The sequence below is a fragment of the Uranotaenia lowii genome, chromosome 3, assembly GCF_029784155.1.
Source record: "Uranotaenia lowii strain MFRU-FL chromosome 3, ASM2978415v1, whole genome shotgun sequence".
NCBI classification, from domain to species: Eukaryota; Metazoa; Arthropoda; class Insecta; order Diptera; family Culicidae; genus Uranotaenia; species Uranotaenia lowii.
This window is the reverse complement of record NC_073693.1, coordinates 221787728-221799820: the sequence shown is the minus strand read 5'-3', so window position 1 is coordinate 221799820 and position 12093 is coordinate 221787728. Positions and strand designations below refer to the sequence as shown.

General features: G+C 33.8%; 1 long non-coding RNA gene and 1 other non-coding gene across 3 annotated transcripts in view; both read right to left on the bottom strand.

The window, feature by feature from the left end:
- Positions 1-12093, bottom strand: part of LOC129757091 (uncharacterized) — a 264495-nt gene that overhangs the window by 87080 nt on the left and 165322 nt on the right. The gene's annotated exons all lie outside the window — the stretch shown is intronic.
- Trnal-cag (transfer RNA leucine (anticodon CAG)) lies at positions 4229-4311 on the bottom strand. Its single transcript has one exon. It is a non-coding gene; the product is annotated as a tRNA-Leu (tRNA).

Here is a 12093-nt window from a genome sequence, read left to right as displayed (position 1 = left end):
GTGATATTATTTGAAATCGACATTCTTCATTTACATAAGTGTGATTTTTATTATTTTACTCATGTTTTCTTTAAAAAGATTCATAATTTTAACTGAATATCAGGATTTAGAAAAAAAAATTTGAAAAAAAACTCCTAATAAATTATAAATAATTAATGATTCAAACTTTAGAAATAATTTTATGGATTCATAATGCTGTCCTTTGAATTGTGAGATCTAAACTACCTAGTTTTTCGGATTTTATTATTTAAATTTTTGTTTTTCCAAATATGAATTTTGCAATTCAAATTAACATTTTTCCAAGAGCTCAGAATTGGAATTTATAATGAATAAATTAATAATTGAAAACTAAGACAAAAGAATTGCTTATTCTTAATTCGAAACTCATAACAAAACAAAAATCAGAATTCTAATTCAAATTTGACAGTTTCGAATTTAGTATCATAAAAATGAAATTTTTGAGTACGAATTTTCAATCGTGAGTTTGTTCTTTTTTGAATAAGGGTTTAAAAAAGAATGCAAAATTGTGTTAATTCAAAATTCATCATTGGAAGCTTAGTATTGTGAACAATTTTATAATTCCGATTTAAGAGTTTTGAATTCAGAAAAAAATAAATTGTGAACAAAGAAATATGAATCGTGAACATTGAATTATTTATTCTAAAATTTTATTCATCATTCGGATTTGAAGTTCAGATTAGTAATCTGAAATATAAACAGCAAATCTTATTTTAATACGTATGGTTTTGAAATAGTTCAAAAATTAACATCGAAATCATTCACACTTGTGTAAAAGTATTATGTATGTATGTAAATTTTATGTTACAAATAAAAATCAAAGAAGATGCCACCGAAATTATTTTGAAAAATGAGGATTCTTAAAAATATCTTAGAACATTTCTGAACTAGGTGTCTGTAACTTGAAAAGCTGAAGAACAATCAAAATGATGAAGACAATGACTTAGCTATTCTACAGGTAAAAATATTCATAAGTATCAGCACAAACCACCCTACGTAACCATGCGGGCGATTCCTTCAGTCTGCTATAGGAAGGCGGATTTCGAGAGCACGACCGGGAGAGCCATGGATTTTGTTCGATTTAAGCTCTCCCGGGGGGTTGTGCTTGCTTGCTACAAAACGTTTGAAAATCTGGACTAATTCCGATATCTTTCAGTAAATTCGGAAAACGTTGCTACGAATTTTTGAAAAACCACATAAACAGCATATCAATCGATTGTAGAGATTAAAATCTATCATTGGGTACATAAAAATTGGGCAGGTTTGATGAAAAGTTTTAAGAAATCACGATAACAAAATGAGAAATGTGCGCATCATAACTCAGACGGTTTCGAAAATCACGATTTTTTTCTTGTTTTCATTCTCGTTATTCGTAATACGTAATATTTGAGATACTATGTGTATTCAGTGAAAATGATGTTCATGTTATCAAAATAAAAATAAAATTTGAATTTTGGAAATCGGTTCAGTTTAGAATGAGATACAACACTGCAAAGCAAAAGTTCATAAAAAGATGCTTTTTTTCAGAAAATCCACGCTAGCGACCAAAAATTCCATATGACCTTCAATTTTTCTATATGTTTAAAAAGATTTATTTTTCACAATTTCGAAACTTATAAAATTGTTTCAATATGTCAAAGGAATTAGAAGATATGGGAATTCTGAGAAGACATTATTTTCGGGGTTTTTTTCCATTCGGAGCAGAATCCAGACGTTCGGATAAGTTACATCAACTGAAATTTCATACATTAAGAAACTAGAATAAATTTCCTAACTAATGAATGTAAAATCATGAAAATCGGTTAACATACATCATCAGGGGAACGCGCGCAAACTCTCGGGTCATATTGACCCGAACGGCTTATGTGTAACTTTTTTTTTCGGCTTGCCAGTTGGGGCACTTCCGGTGATCACCGGAAGTTGCTTTTTCTACAGGTTATGTATCTCGTGGTTTTAGTAATATGTTCCAAATTTCATATTTTTCCGATTTTTTTTCAAAAGAGTTATGACGATTTTAAAGTTTGCTTCAGATCATATTGACCCGAACGGCCTAGGAAGGTTAAATCTGTCGATTAATTTTGATGAAAAAAAAATATTTTTTTTTGAAAATTTTCTGGGTTTTGACCAAATTTGCCCGGATATTTCTCGGATTTTTGGTCGTTAATTTTGAAATAAAATGCCCGGATTTCGCCAGGTTTTCATATAAAATTGCCCGCATATGTCCTGTCCGCATACGTGCTGATTAAATTCTGGCAACCTTATTTTATAAACGTAAATTACCTATGACTTCTCCAAAAGGTTAATTTTAAAGAATATAAAAATCATCGCCAAATTTTTTACACGTTTAGGACTTTTAAATTTATGTTTCACCATCCTACTTATCTCAAATATAAGCACTAGTGACTGGAACAGTGACACTATGAACTTGTCAAAGACGATAATATTGAAGTGATTGGAGTTTGAGAAACTATGACTCGCCTTAGTAACTAGAATGTGTTTATCTGAAAAAAAAAAGGAGTGAATTCACTATCTTTAACGAAATACTTCTATTATCCAGTACAATCATCACAAATTAATAACTCAAAGAAGGGTGACTGTCATTATTTATTTATCAATTTTAGAGTCATGAAACCCATTGGATTGAGGTGTCATTCGAAGCAAAGGTTTCCAAAACATCCTTCATTTCGATGGAATGATTCAACCACATCTACTATATTCCTACGCTTACACAGGCCATGTGCCTCACATCCTTCCACCTCACGGGGCACGGGCGGTTTATGATTTTTGGAACCGGCTGTTGGAGTTTATGAGATGGAATGAAGGTTTTATTAATTCGTTCTCATAAAGCCATTTTGTTCGTCATCCTCGCACCCTCAATCCTAAATAGGTAGGGGAGTTTAAAATTTTAGGTTATTGTCACAACGGATCATGTGTGTGTCAACCTTTGCGTTGGCACACTTGCTCCCAGGATTCCGGGACATGATACGAGCTCTAATTTGACAGATTGTATTTATGGCTCAGTTTCAGGACTGGTTTCGTTGTTTGGTCAGTAGAACATTCCGAAAGGTTGAATCCTTCCCTTTCGGGTAGACGAAACCCTTCCAGGGGAGACAACGATTGCAATTGAATTTGATTCACTGGGGAAGGGTTTTCCTTACTCCTTCTGATGTGTTCGGAAGCTTATTCAATATTCATGGGAAGCAGAAACGGGTCCGACGTTTTCGTGTCATGATATTTTTCGGATTGGAACGGAACGACGACGCGCGACTGCTTGAAAGTTCCACCACAATCGAGAGAAGATGACTGCCTGCTGCCGGAAGTTTCATGTGCTTTAACAAGATTTTCATTTTAAATTGATTTCGAAACGAGACGAAACGCGTGCAGCCGGGCAGACTTCACGAATCGTGGGCTGAACCACGTGTGTTCTCGATGGGATAAGAAATTTGCATGAACAGGAACGCGCTTCTCGTTCGAATCGACTTCCCTCAGCCTGCAAGCAACACAGCAGAGTGGCGTAAGATTTGACGCGAAGCAAATAACAAAGATCTTTTTGCATGTATCAGCAAGTTTTTTTTTCGCTTGCTTCCCTCTCAAATTGCTATTTCGACATTATTCAAAAGCTAGAAGAGGAGGGCTTGATTCGACGCTGTCTAAGCCAAACTTCCGACGACACGATAGCGACAGAAATCGGCGTCCAATGCAGCAATGTATGGTTTGAGCTAAACTTTTAAGCCATGTTCTATTGAGTGGTAAAACTTGGCGTGTACAAACAGCTCCATTAACCCACCTCTTAAAGGTGAACGGGAAATTTAGTTGCAGTCAGCCGTTCTGAAAGGTTAAAATAAAACTTTTCGGCGATTAAAAAATTCCATATTAAGTTAACTTTTTGCTATTTTAAACTAAAAATGTTCTTGGTTTTGATCAGATTGAATAAAACAAAACTGGTCAATTTCTACCATCTGATATGATGGCATGTGAGATCGTTGTACTAAGTTTGATCCAGTTGCAAAGATTAATCTAAATTATGGACCTGAAAACTGTTTGAATAATAAAAAAAAGTTATCAAGAATCTATCCCAGGAATTTCCGGCGGAAATTCTTCAAAAAAAAATCTACATATGAAAGTTTTTTTTAGTTAGTGAGAATTCATAGAATATTTACTGTCAAATTCAACCATCATTTGCATCATATGTTCCCACCCAAAATATTATTGTCAGAAGTGGGATTCGAACCCACGCCTTCAGAGAAGACTACGACCTGAACGTAGCGCCTTAGACCACTCGGCCATCCTGACTGTTAAGGATACCGTTAGCCAGAAACCATCTTCAGCCCGATTCCCTAACCTGAAAAGCTACCCGACTTTCCCGCAACAAGCAGCAGAAAGCGAAGTTAGTTTCTCGGGAATCTAACAGGAAACAGAGAACGAAAGAAAACGTTCTCCTTGCTACATTTCAAGTCGTTTCGAGCTGGTGTTTCGACCAGTTAGTCCTAGAAGGACGTGTTGTTTTTTCAAATTTTAGAGACACGAAATGTGTTGACTTTGTTATGTATTTGGTTTCATATGTTTGAAAATAAAAACGGGAATAAGAATCCATCTCATCGAGATTTCTTCCATTCACACCGACAAGTTCTACCACATGATCCCAGGACAAAAAATAATCTGTCTAAGCAGTTTCTTTATTTTCGGTTTCTCCTATCGATACCGGTCGCCAATTTCTTCGTTCCACGGTTTTAACAGAGACACAGGAGGAACAAAACAAATTCCCTCTCTAAGGTTCAGAGCAGCCCGATTTGCCTGGAATAGTCAGATATAGAACGAGGAATGTTACCTAAGCCGGTGGCCATCGATGTAACAGGCTAACCAAATTCGAAAAGAGGCGGGAAACTCACTGCACAACGAATCGAACACGTTTGGGTTGGATGGACAACAGCAAAAGGGACGTTGCTTTGGGAAAATGTGTGTGCTTCGATTGCCCTGGGGGAACGAAAGTGATGTGTAGATGTGGTCTATTTTTAGAACACGATTCACTCACACTTTTTGACGATTCACTTTAGAAACAGGCGAGCAGGAATGGTTTGACTAAAAATAGCTCGACTGGATCCCTCATCGCAGCTCATCATAGATAGATAGATTCAACGATGAGATGAAGTGATAAAGTTGGAAAGATTTCTTCCTCTCATTGACGGAATGAACTTGAAGAGCTTGTTCAACTAGATTGTTGAAAATTGGATGATTCCTGTTGAAATCATAAATTCGTGAATATAGACTCTAAACGTTGGAAGTCTCCCAAGCATGGATTTATCAGCAGGAACATATTTTATTATCTGGATTCCATGAATTTCTATAAAACTATAAAATATATTTTAAAGACACTTTACCATTCACAAACCATACGTAAGTACATGTCTGCAAAAAATTCTATGAATTCTTGAAATAAAAGAATTCCATGAATTCAAGGAATTCCACGAATCTTACGAATTCTAAGAATTACATGCATTCTATGAATTCCATGCATTCTACGGATTCTATGAATTCTATGAATTTTATGGATTAATTAAATTCTATAAATTCTTTTGATTCTATGAGTTCTATGTATTTTATGAATTCTATGCATTCTATGAATTCTATGAATTCTATGAATTCTATGAATTCTATGAATTCTATGAATTCTATGAATTCTATGAATTCTATGAATGCTATGAATTCTATGAATTCTATGAATTCTACGAATTCTACGAATTCTATGAATTCTATGAATTCTATGAATTCTATGAATTCTATGAATTCTATGAATTCTATGAATTCTATGAATTCTATGAATTCTATGAATTCTATGAATTCTATGAATTCTATGAATTCTATGAATTCTATGAATTCTATGAATTCTATGAATTCTATGAATTCTATGAATTCTATGAATTCTATGAATTCTATGAATTCTATGAATTCTATGAATTCTATGAATTCTATGAATTCTATGAATTCTATAAATTCTATGAATTCTATGAATTCTATGAATTCTATGAATTCTATGAATTCTATGAATTCTATGAATTCTATGAATTTCATGAATTCTATGAATTCTATGAATTCTATGAATTCTATGAATTCTATGAATTTTATGAATTCTATGAATTCTATGAATTCTATGAATTCTATGAATTCTATGAATTTTATGAATTCTATGAATTTTATGAATTCTATGAATTCGATGAATTCTATGAATTCTATGAATTCTATGAATTCGATGAATTCTATGAATTCTATGAATTCTATGAATTCTATGAAATCTATGAATTCTATGAATTCTATGAATTCTATGAATTCTATGAATTCTATGAATTCTATGAATTCTATGAATTCTATGAATTCTATGAATTCTATGAATTCTATGAATTCTATGAATTCTATGAATTCTATGAATCCTATGAATTCAATGAATTCTATGAATTCTATGAATTCTATGAATTCTATGAATTCTATAAATTCTATGAATTCTATGAATTCTATGAATTCTTTGAATTCTATGAATTCTATGAATTCTATGAATGCTATGAATTCTATGAATGCTATGAATTCTATGAACTCTATGAATTCTATGAATGCTATGAATTTTATGAATTCTATGAATTCTATGAATTCTATGAATTCTATGAATTCTATGAATTCTATGAATTCTATGAATTCTATGAATTCTATGAATTCTATGAATTCAATGAATTCTACGAATTCTATGAATTCTATGAATTCTATGAATTCTATGAATTCTATGAATTCTATGAATTCTATGAATTCTATGAATTCTATGAATTCTATGAATTCTATGAATTCTATGAATTCTATGAATTCTATGGATTCTATGAATTCCATGAATTCTATGAATTCTATGAATTCTATGAATTCTATGAATTCTATGAATTCTATGAATTCTATGAATTCTATGAATTCTATGAATTCTATGAATTCTATGAATTCTATGAATTCTATGAATTCTATGAATTCTATGAATTCTATGAATTCTATGAATTCTATGAATTCTATGAATTCTATGAATTCTATGAATTCTATGAATTCTATTAATTCTATGAATTCTATGAATACTATGAATTCTATGAATTCTATGAATTCTATGAATTCTATGAATTCTATGAATTCCATGAATTCTATGAATTCCATGAATTCTATGAATTCTATGAATTCTATGAATTCTATGAATTCTATGAATTCTATGAATTCTATGAATTCTATGAATTCTATGAATTCTATGAATTCTATGAATTCTATGAATTCTATGAATTCTATGAATTCTATGAATTCTATGGATTCTATGAATTCTATGATTTCTATGAATTCTATGAATTCTATGAATTCTATGAATTCTATGAATTCTATGAATTCTATGAATTCTATGAATTCTATGAATTCTATGAATTCTATGAATTCTATGAATTCTATGAATTCTAAGAATTCTATGAATTCTATGAATTCTATGAATTCTATGAATTCTATGAATTATATGAATTCTATGAATTCTATGAATTCTATGAATTCTATGAATTCTATGAATTCTATGAATTCAATGAATTCTATGAATTCTATGAATTCGATGAATTCTATGAATTCGATGAATTCGATGAATTCTATGAATTCTATGAATTCTATGAATTCTATGAATTCTATGAATTCTATAAATTTTATGAATTCTATGGATTCTATGAATCCTATGAATTCAACGAATTCTATGAACTCCATGAATTCTATGAATTCTATCAATCCTATGAATTCTATGAATTCTATGATTATTATTTTATTTACATAGTTTACCGTCTCACGACATAACTTGACGAACATAATTCCTATAATTCACTCGGTCCATGGCAACCGTTCTCCAATTCCTCGGGCACCCCACGTTCGCCAGATCACGCTCCACTTGGTCTAACCACCTCGCTCGTTGCGCCCCCGCTCTTCTTGTTCCTACCGGATTCGTAGCGAACACCTGTTTTGCAGGACAGTCGTCCGGCATTCTCGCAACATGTCCCGCCCAGCGTATCCGGCCAGCCTTCACCACCTTCTGGATACTGGGTTCGCCGTAGAGTCGCGCGAGCTCGTGGTTCATCCTTCGCATCCACACTTCGTTCTTCTGTACGCCGCCAAAGATGGATCTTAACACTCGTCGCTCGAATACTCCGAGTGTACGCAGGTCCTCCTCGAGCAATATCCATGTCTCGTGCCCGTAGAGAACAACTGGTCTAATGAGCGTCATATACAGGTTACACTTCGTGCGATAATTCGCCTCCGGATCTCACGGCTGGTGTCATTGTCTGCGGTCACCAGTGAGCCGAGATAGACAAAGTCTTCGACTATCTCCAGCTCGTCGCCGTCGATCGTGACCTTGTGATTACTGGACAAGCGGGCACGGTCGGTCTTGGATCCGCAGGCCAGCATGTACTTCGTCTTGGACGTATTAATCATCAATCCAATCCTTCCTGCTTCGCGTTTCAGTTTGCGGTAGATCTCCTCCCCCGCCGCAGATGATCTGCCGACTATATCAATGTCATCGGCAAAGCAGATAAGTTGACTGGATCTGTTGAAAATCGTGCCCCGCATTTCGCCCACCGCTCGTCGAATAACACCTTCTAGAGCCACGTTGAACATCATGCAGGATAGACCATCACCTTGTCGAAGCCCCCTGCGCGATACGAATGAACTCGACAATTCACCCGAGATCCGCACACAGCACTGCGTTCCATCCATCGTCGCCTTGATCAGTCTGATCAGCTTCCCGGAAAAGCCGTTCTCGTCCATGATTTTCCATAGCTCGTTACGGTCGATCGTGTCGTATGCGGCTTTGAAGTCGATGGTGCGTAGGGACTTGGTGTTCGCGGCATTTTTGGAGGATTTGCCGTAATGTGAATATCTGGTCCGTCGTTGACCGTCCCTCCATGAAGCCGGCCTGATGACTTCCCACGAATCTGTTTGCTTGTGGTGTTAGGCGGCGGAGTAGGATTCGGGACAACACTTTGTAGGCGGCATTGAGGACAGTGATCGCTCGGTAGTTCTCACAGTCCAATTTGTCACCCTTCTTGTAGATGGGGCATATTACCCCCTCCTTCCACTCCTCCGGTAGCTGTTCTATGTCCCAGATCCGGACTATCAACCGGTGTAGGCAATCGGCCAACTTGTCCGGGCCCATTTTGATGAGTTCAGCTGCGATGCCATCCTTCCCAGCAGACTTGTTTCTATTCAGCTGGCGAATGGCTTCCTTAACTTCACTCATCGTTGGGAGTGGCTCCTCTACGTCGTTGGCTACGCCGGCGATGCACCTTCCCCCACTATCCCCCATTTTATGAAATTCTATGAATTCTATGAGTTCTATGAATTCTATGAATTCTATAAATTCTATGAATTCTATGAATTCTATAAAATCTATAAAATCTATAAATTCTATGAATTCTATGAATTCTATGAATTCTATGAATTCTATGAATTCTATGAATTCTATGAATTCTATGAATTCTATGAATTCTATGAATTCTATGAATTCTATGAATTCTATGAATTCTATGAATTCTATGAATTCTATGAATTCTATGAATTCTATGAATTCTATGAATTCTATGAATTCTATGAATTCTATGAATTCTATGAATTCTATGAATTCTATGAATTTTATGAATTCTATGAATTCTATGAATTCTATGAATTCTATGAATTCTATGAATTCTATGAATTCTATGAATTTTATGAATTCTATGAATTCTATGAATTCTATGAATTCTATGAATTCTATGAATTCTATGAATTCTATGAATTCTATGAATTCTATGAATTCTATGAATTCTATGAATTCTATGAATTCTATGAATTCTATGAATTCTATGAATTCTATGAATTCTATGAATTCTATGAATTCTATGAATTCTATGAATTCTATGAATTCTATGAATTCTATGAATTCTATGAATTCTATGAATTCTATAAATTCTATGAATTCTATGAATTATATGAATTCTATGAATTCTATGAATTCTATAACTCCTATGAATTCTATGAATTCTATGAATTCTATGAATTCTATGAATTCTATGAATTCTATGAATTCTATGAATTCTATGAATTCTATGAATTCTATGAATTCTATGAATTCTATGAATTCTATGAATTCTATGAAATCTATGAATTCTATGAATTCCATGAATTCTATGAATTTCATGAATTCTATGAATTCTACACTGCAAAAAATCGACATTTAATGCGTATGTTTCTCCACACATACAGTCCAAAAATTGTTTCGCACTTGGATTTCATTACAATAAAATAATGTTTATTGTTTTTACACATAAACTTAATGTGTGGAAAAGGTGGAAAATAATTTGGACTGTCTATTTGAAAACAAGCGTGTATGAGGTGTCCAAAAATCATCAAATACCATGTTCGATGAATTTTTTTTTATTATTTTCAAAATGGCTCCGACGGTCCGACGGAAAATTTTATCATTATTCCGGGTTTTATTTGATTCCTTGAAAAAGAACAGTTAAAATATTAGATAATCGTGCTCAAAATGTTTTCGAAGAATATTTTCCGAATGGTATCAAAGGCACTGACGCTGGACAGGAGAATCCACTCGAGAACTAGGTGGAAATTGAAATTATGAATCTAAGGTAATGGACGATTAATTATAGGTAAAAATTATGATCCAGCTGTTTCACCGCAAATCTTTCTGTTTTAGCTTCAGAGTTCCGGATTATTGATGCGGGAACAAATCGCCAACCTGTTTGCGCATAATCAACAAAAGCAACTGGAGGAGTTTCGGAAGTTCCAGCAGTTCCACACGGACGATAATTAGCTATGAAAGGTGTAAGCGCCACCTGCCAGCGGTTCCTTAACAGTCACCTGACGATCCGGAACGTACGGCAAAAAAAACTCGATCTTGGTCGACGAGAAGAGCATTTTTGTTAAGTGCAATCCGGCTATGGATATGCAGCGGCAGTTTGAGTATAATGGCGAAATGTTCTTCATTTGCCATTATCGGATTGTTATTCAAAATCTTCGACCTCTGATATGCAATAAAATACGCTATGAATTTGAAAAATCTGTTTTTTAAAATTAAATTTGAAAGAAAATTAAGAAAACAAACATCCGGCATGCTAATTAATATAATATGCCTCACATTTAGCTTCTGAATGCCAAAATTGTCATTTGTCTCACACATACCTTTAATGTGCCACCACACATAACGTTTCTATGTTTTTCGATATATGCGGGACACATAATTTTCATTCGGGAAACAAATTGCAAAAATCTATATAGGCTCACACATAGCCCTAATGTGTCAATTTCGTTGAGTGTATGAATTCTATGAATTCTATGAATTCTATGAATTCGATGAATTCTATGAATTCGATGAATTCTATGAATTCGATGAATTCTATGAATTCGATGAATTCTATGAATTCGATGAATTCTATGAATTCGATGAATTCTATGAATTCGATGAATTCTATGAATTCGATGAATTCTATGAATTCGATGAATTCTATGAATTCGATGAATTCTATGAATTCGATGAATTCTATGAATTCGATGAATTCTATGAATTCGATGAATTCTATGAATTCTATGAATTCTATGAATTCGATGAATTCTATGAATTCGATGAATTCTATGAATTCGATGAATTCTATGAATTCGATGAATTCTATGAATTCGATGAATTCTATGAATTCGATGAATTCTATGAATTCGATGAATTCTATGAATTCGATGAATTCTATGAATTCGATGAATTCTATGAATTCGATGAATTCTATGAATTCGATGAATTCTATGAATTCGATGAATTATATGAATTCTATGAATTCTATGAATTCTATGAATTCTATGAATTCTATGAATTCTCTGAATCATATGAATTTTCTGAATTCTATGAATTCTCTGAATCATATGAATTTTCTGAATATTTTGAATTCTCTGGATTCTTTGCATTGTGTATGAATTCTTTATTGAATTGCATTAAAAGATTTGTTGACGGTCGCCATTGGAACGAAAAAAAACTATAGCTCGAATGCCTGATTT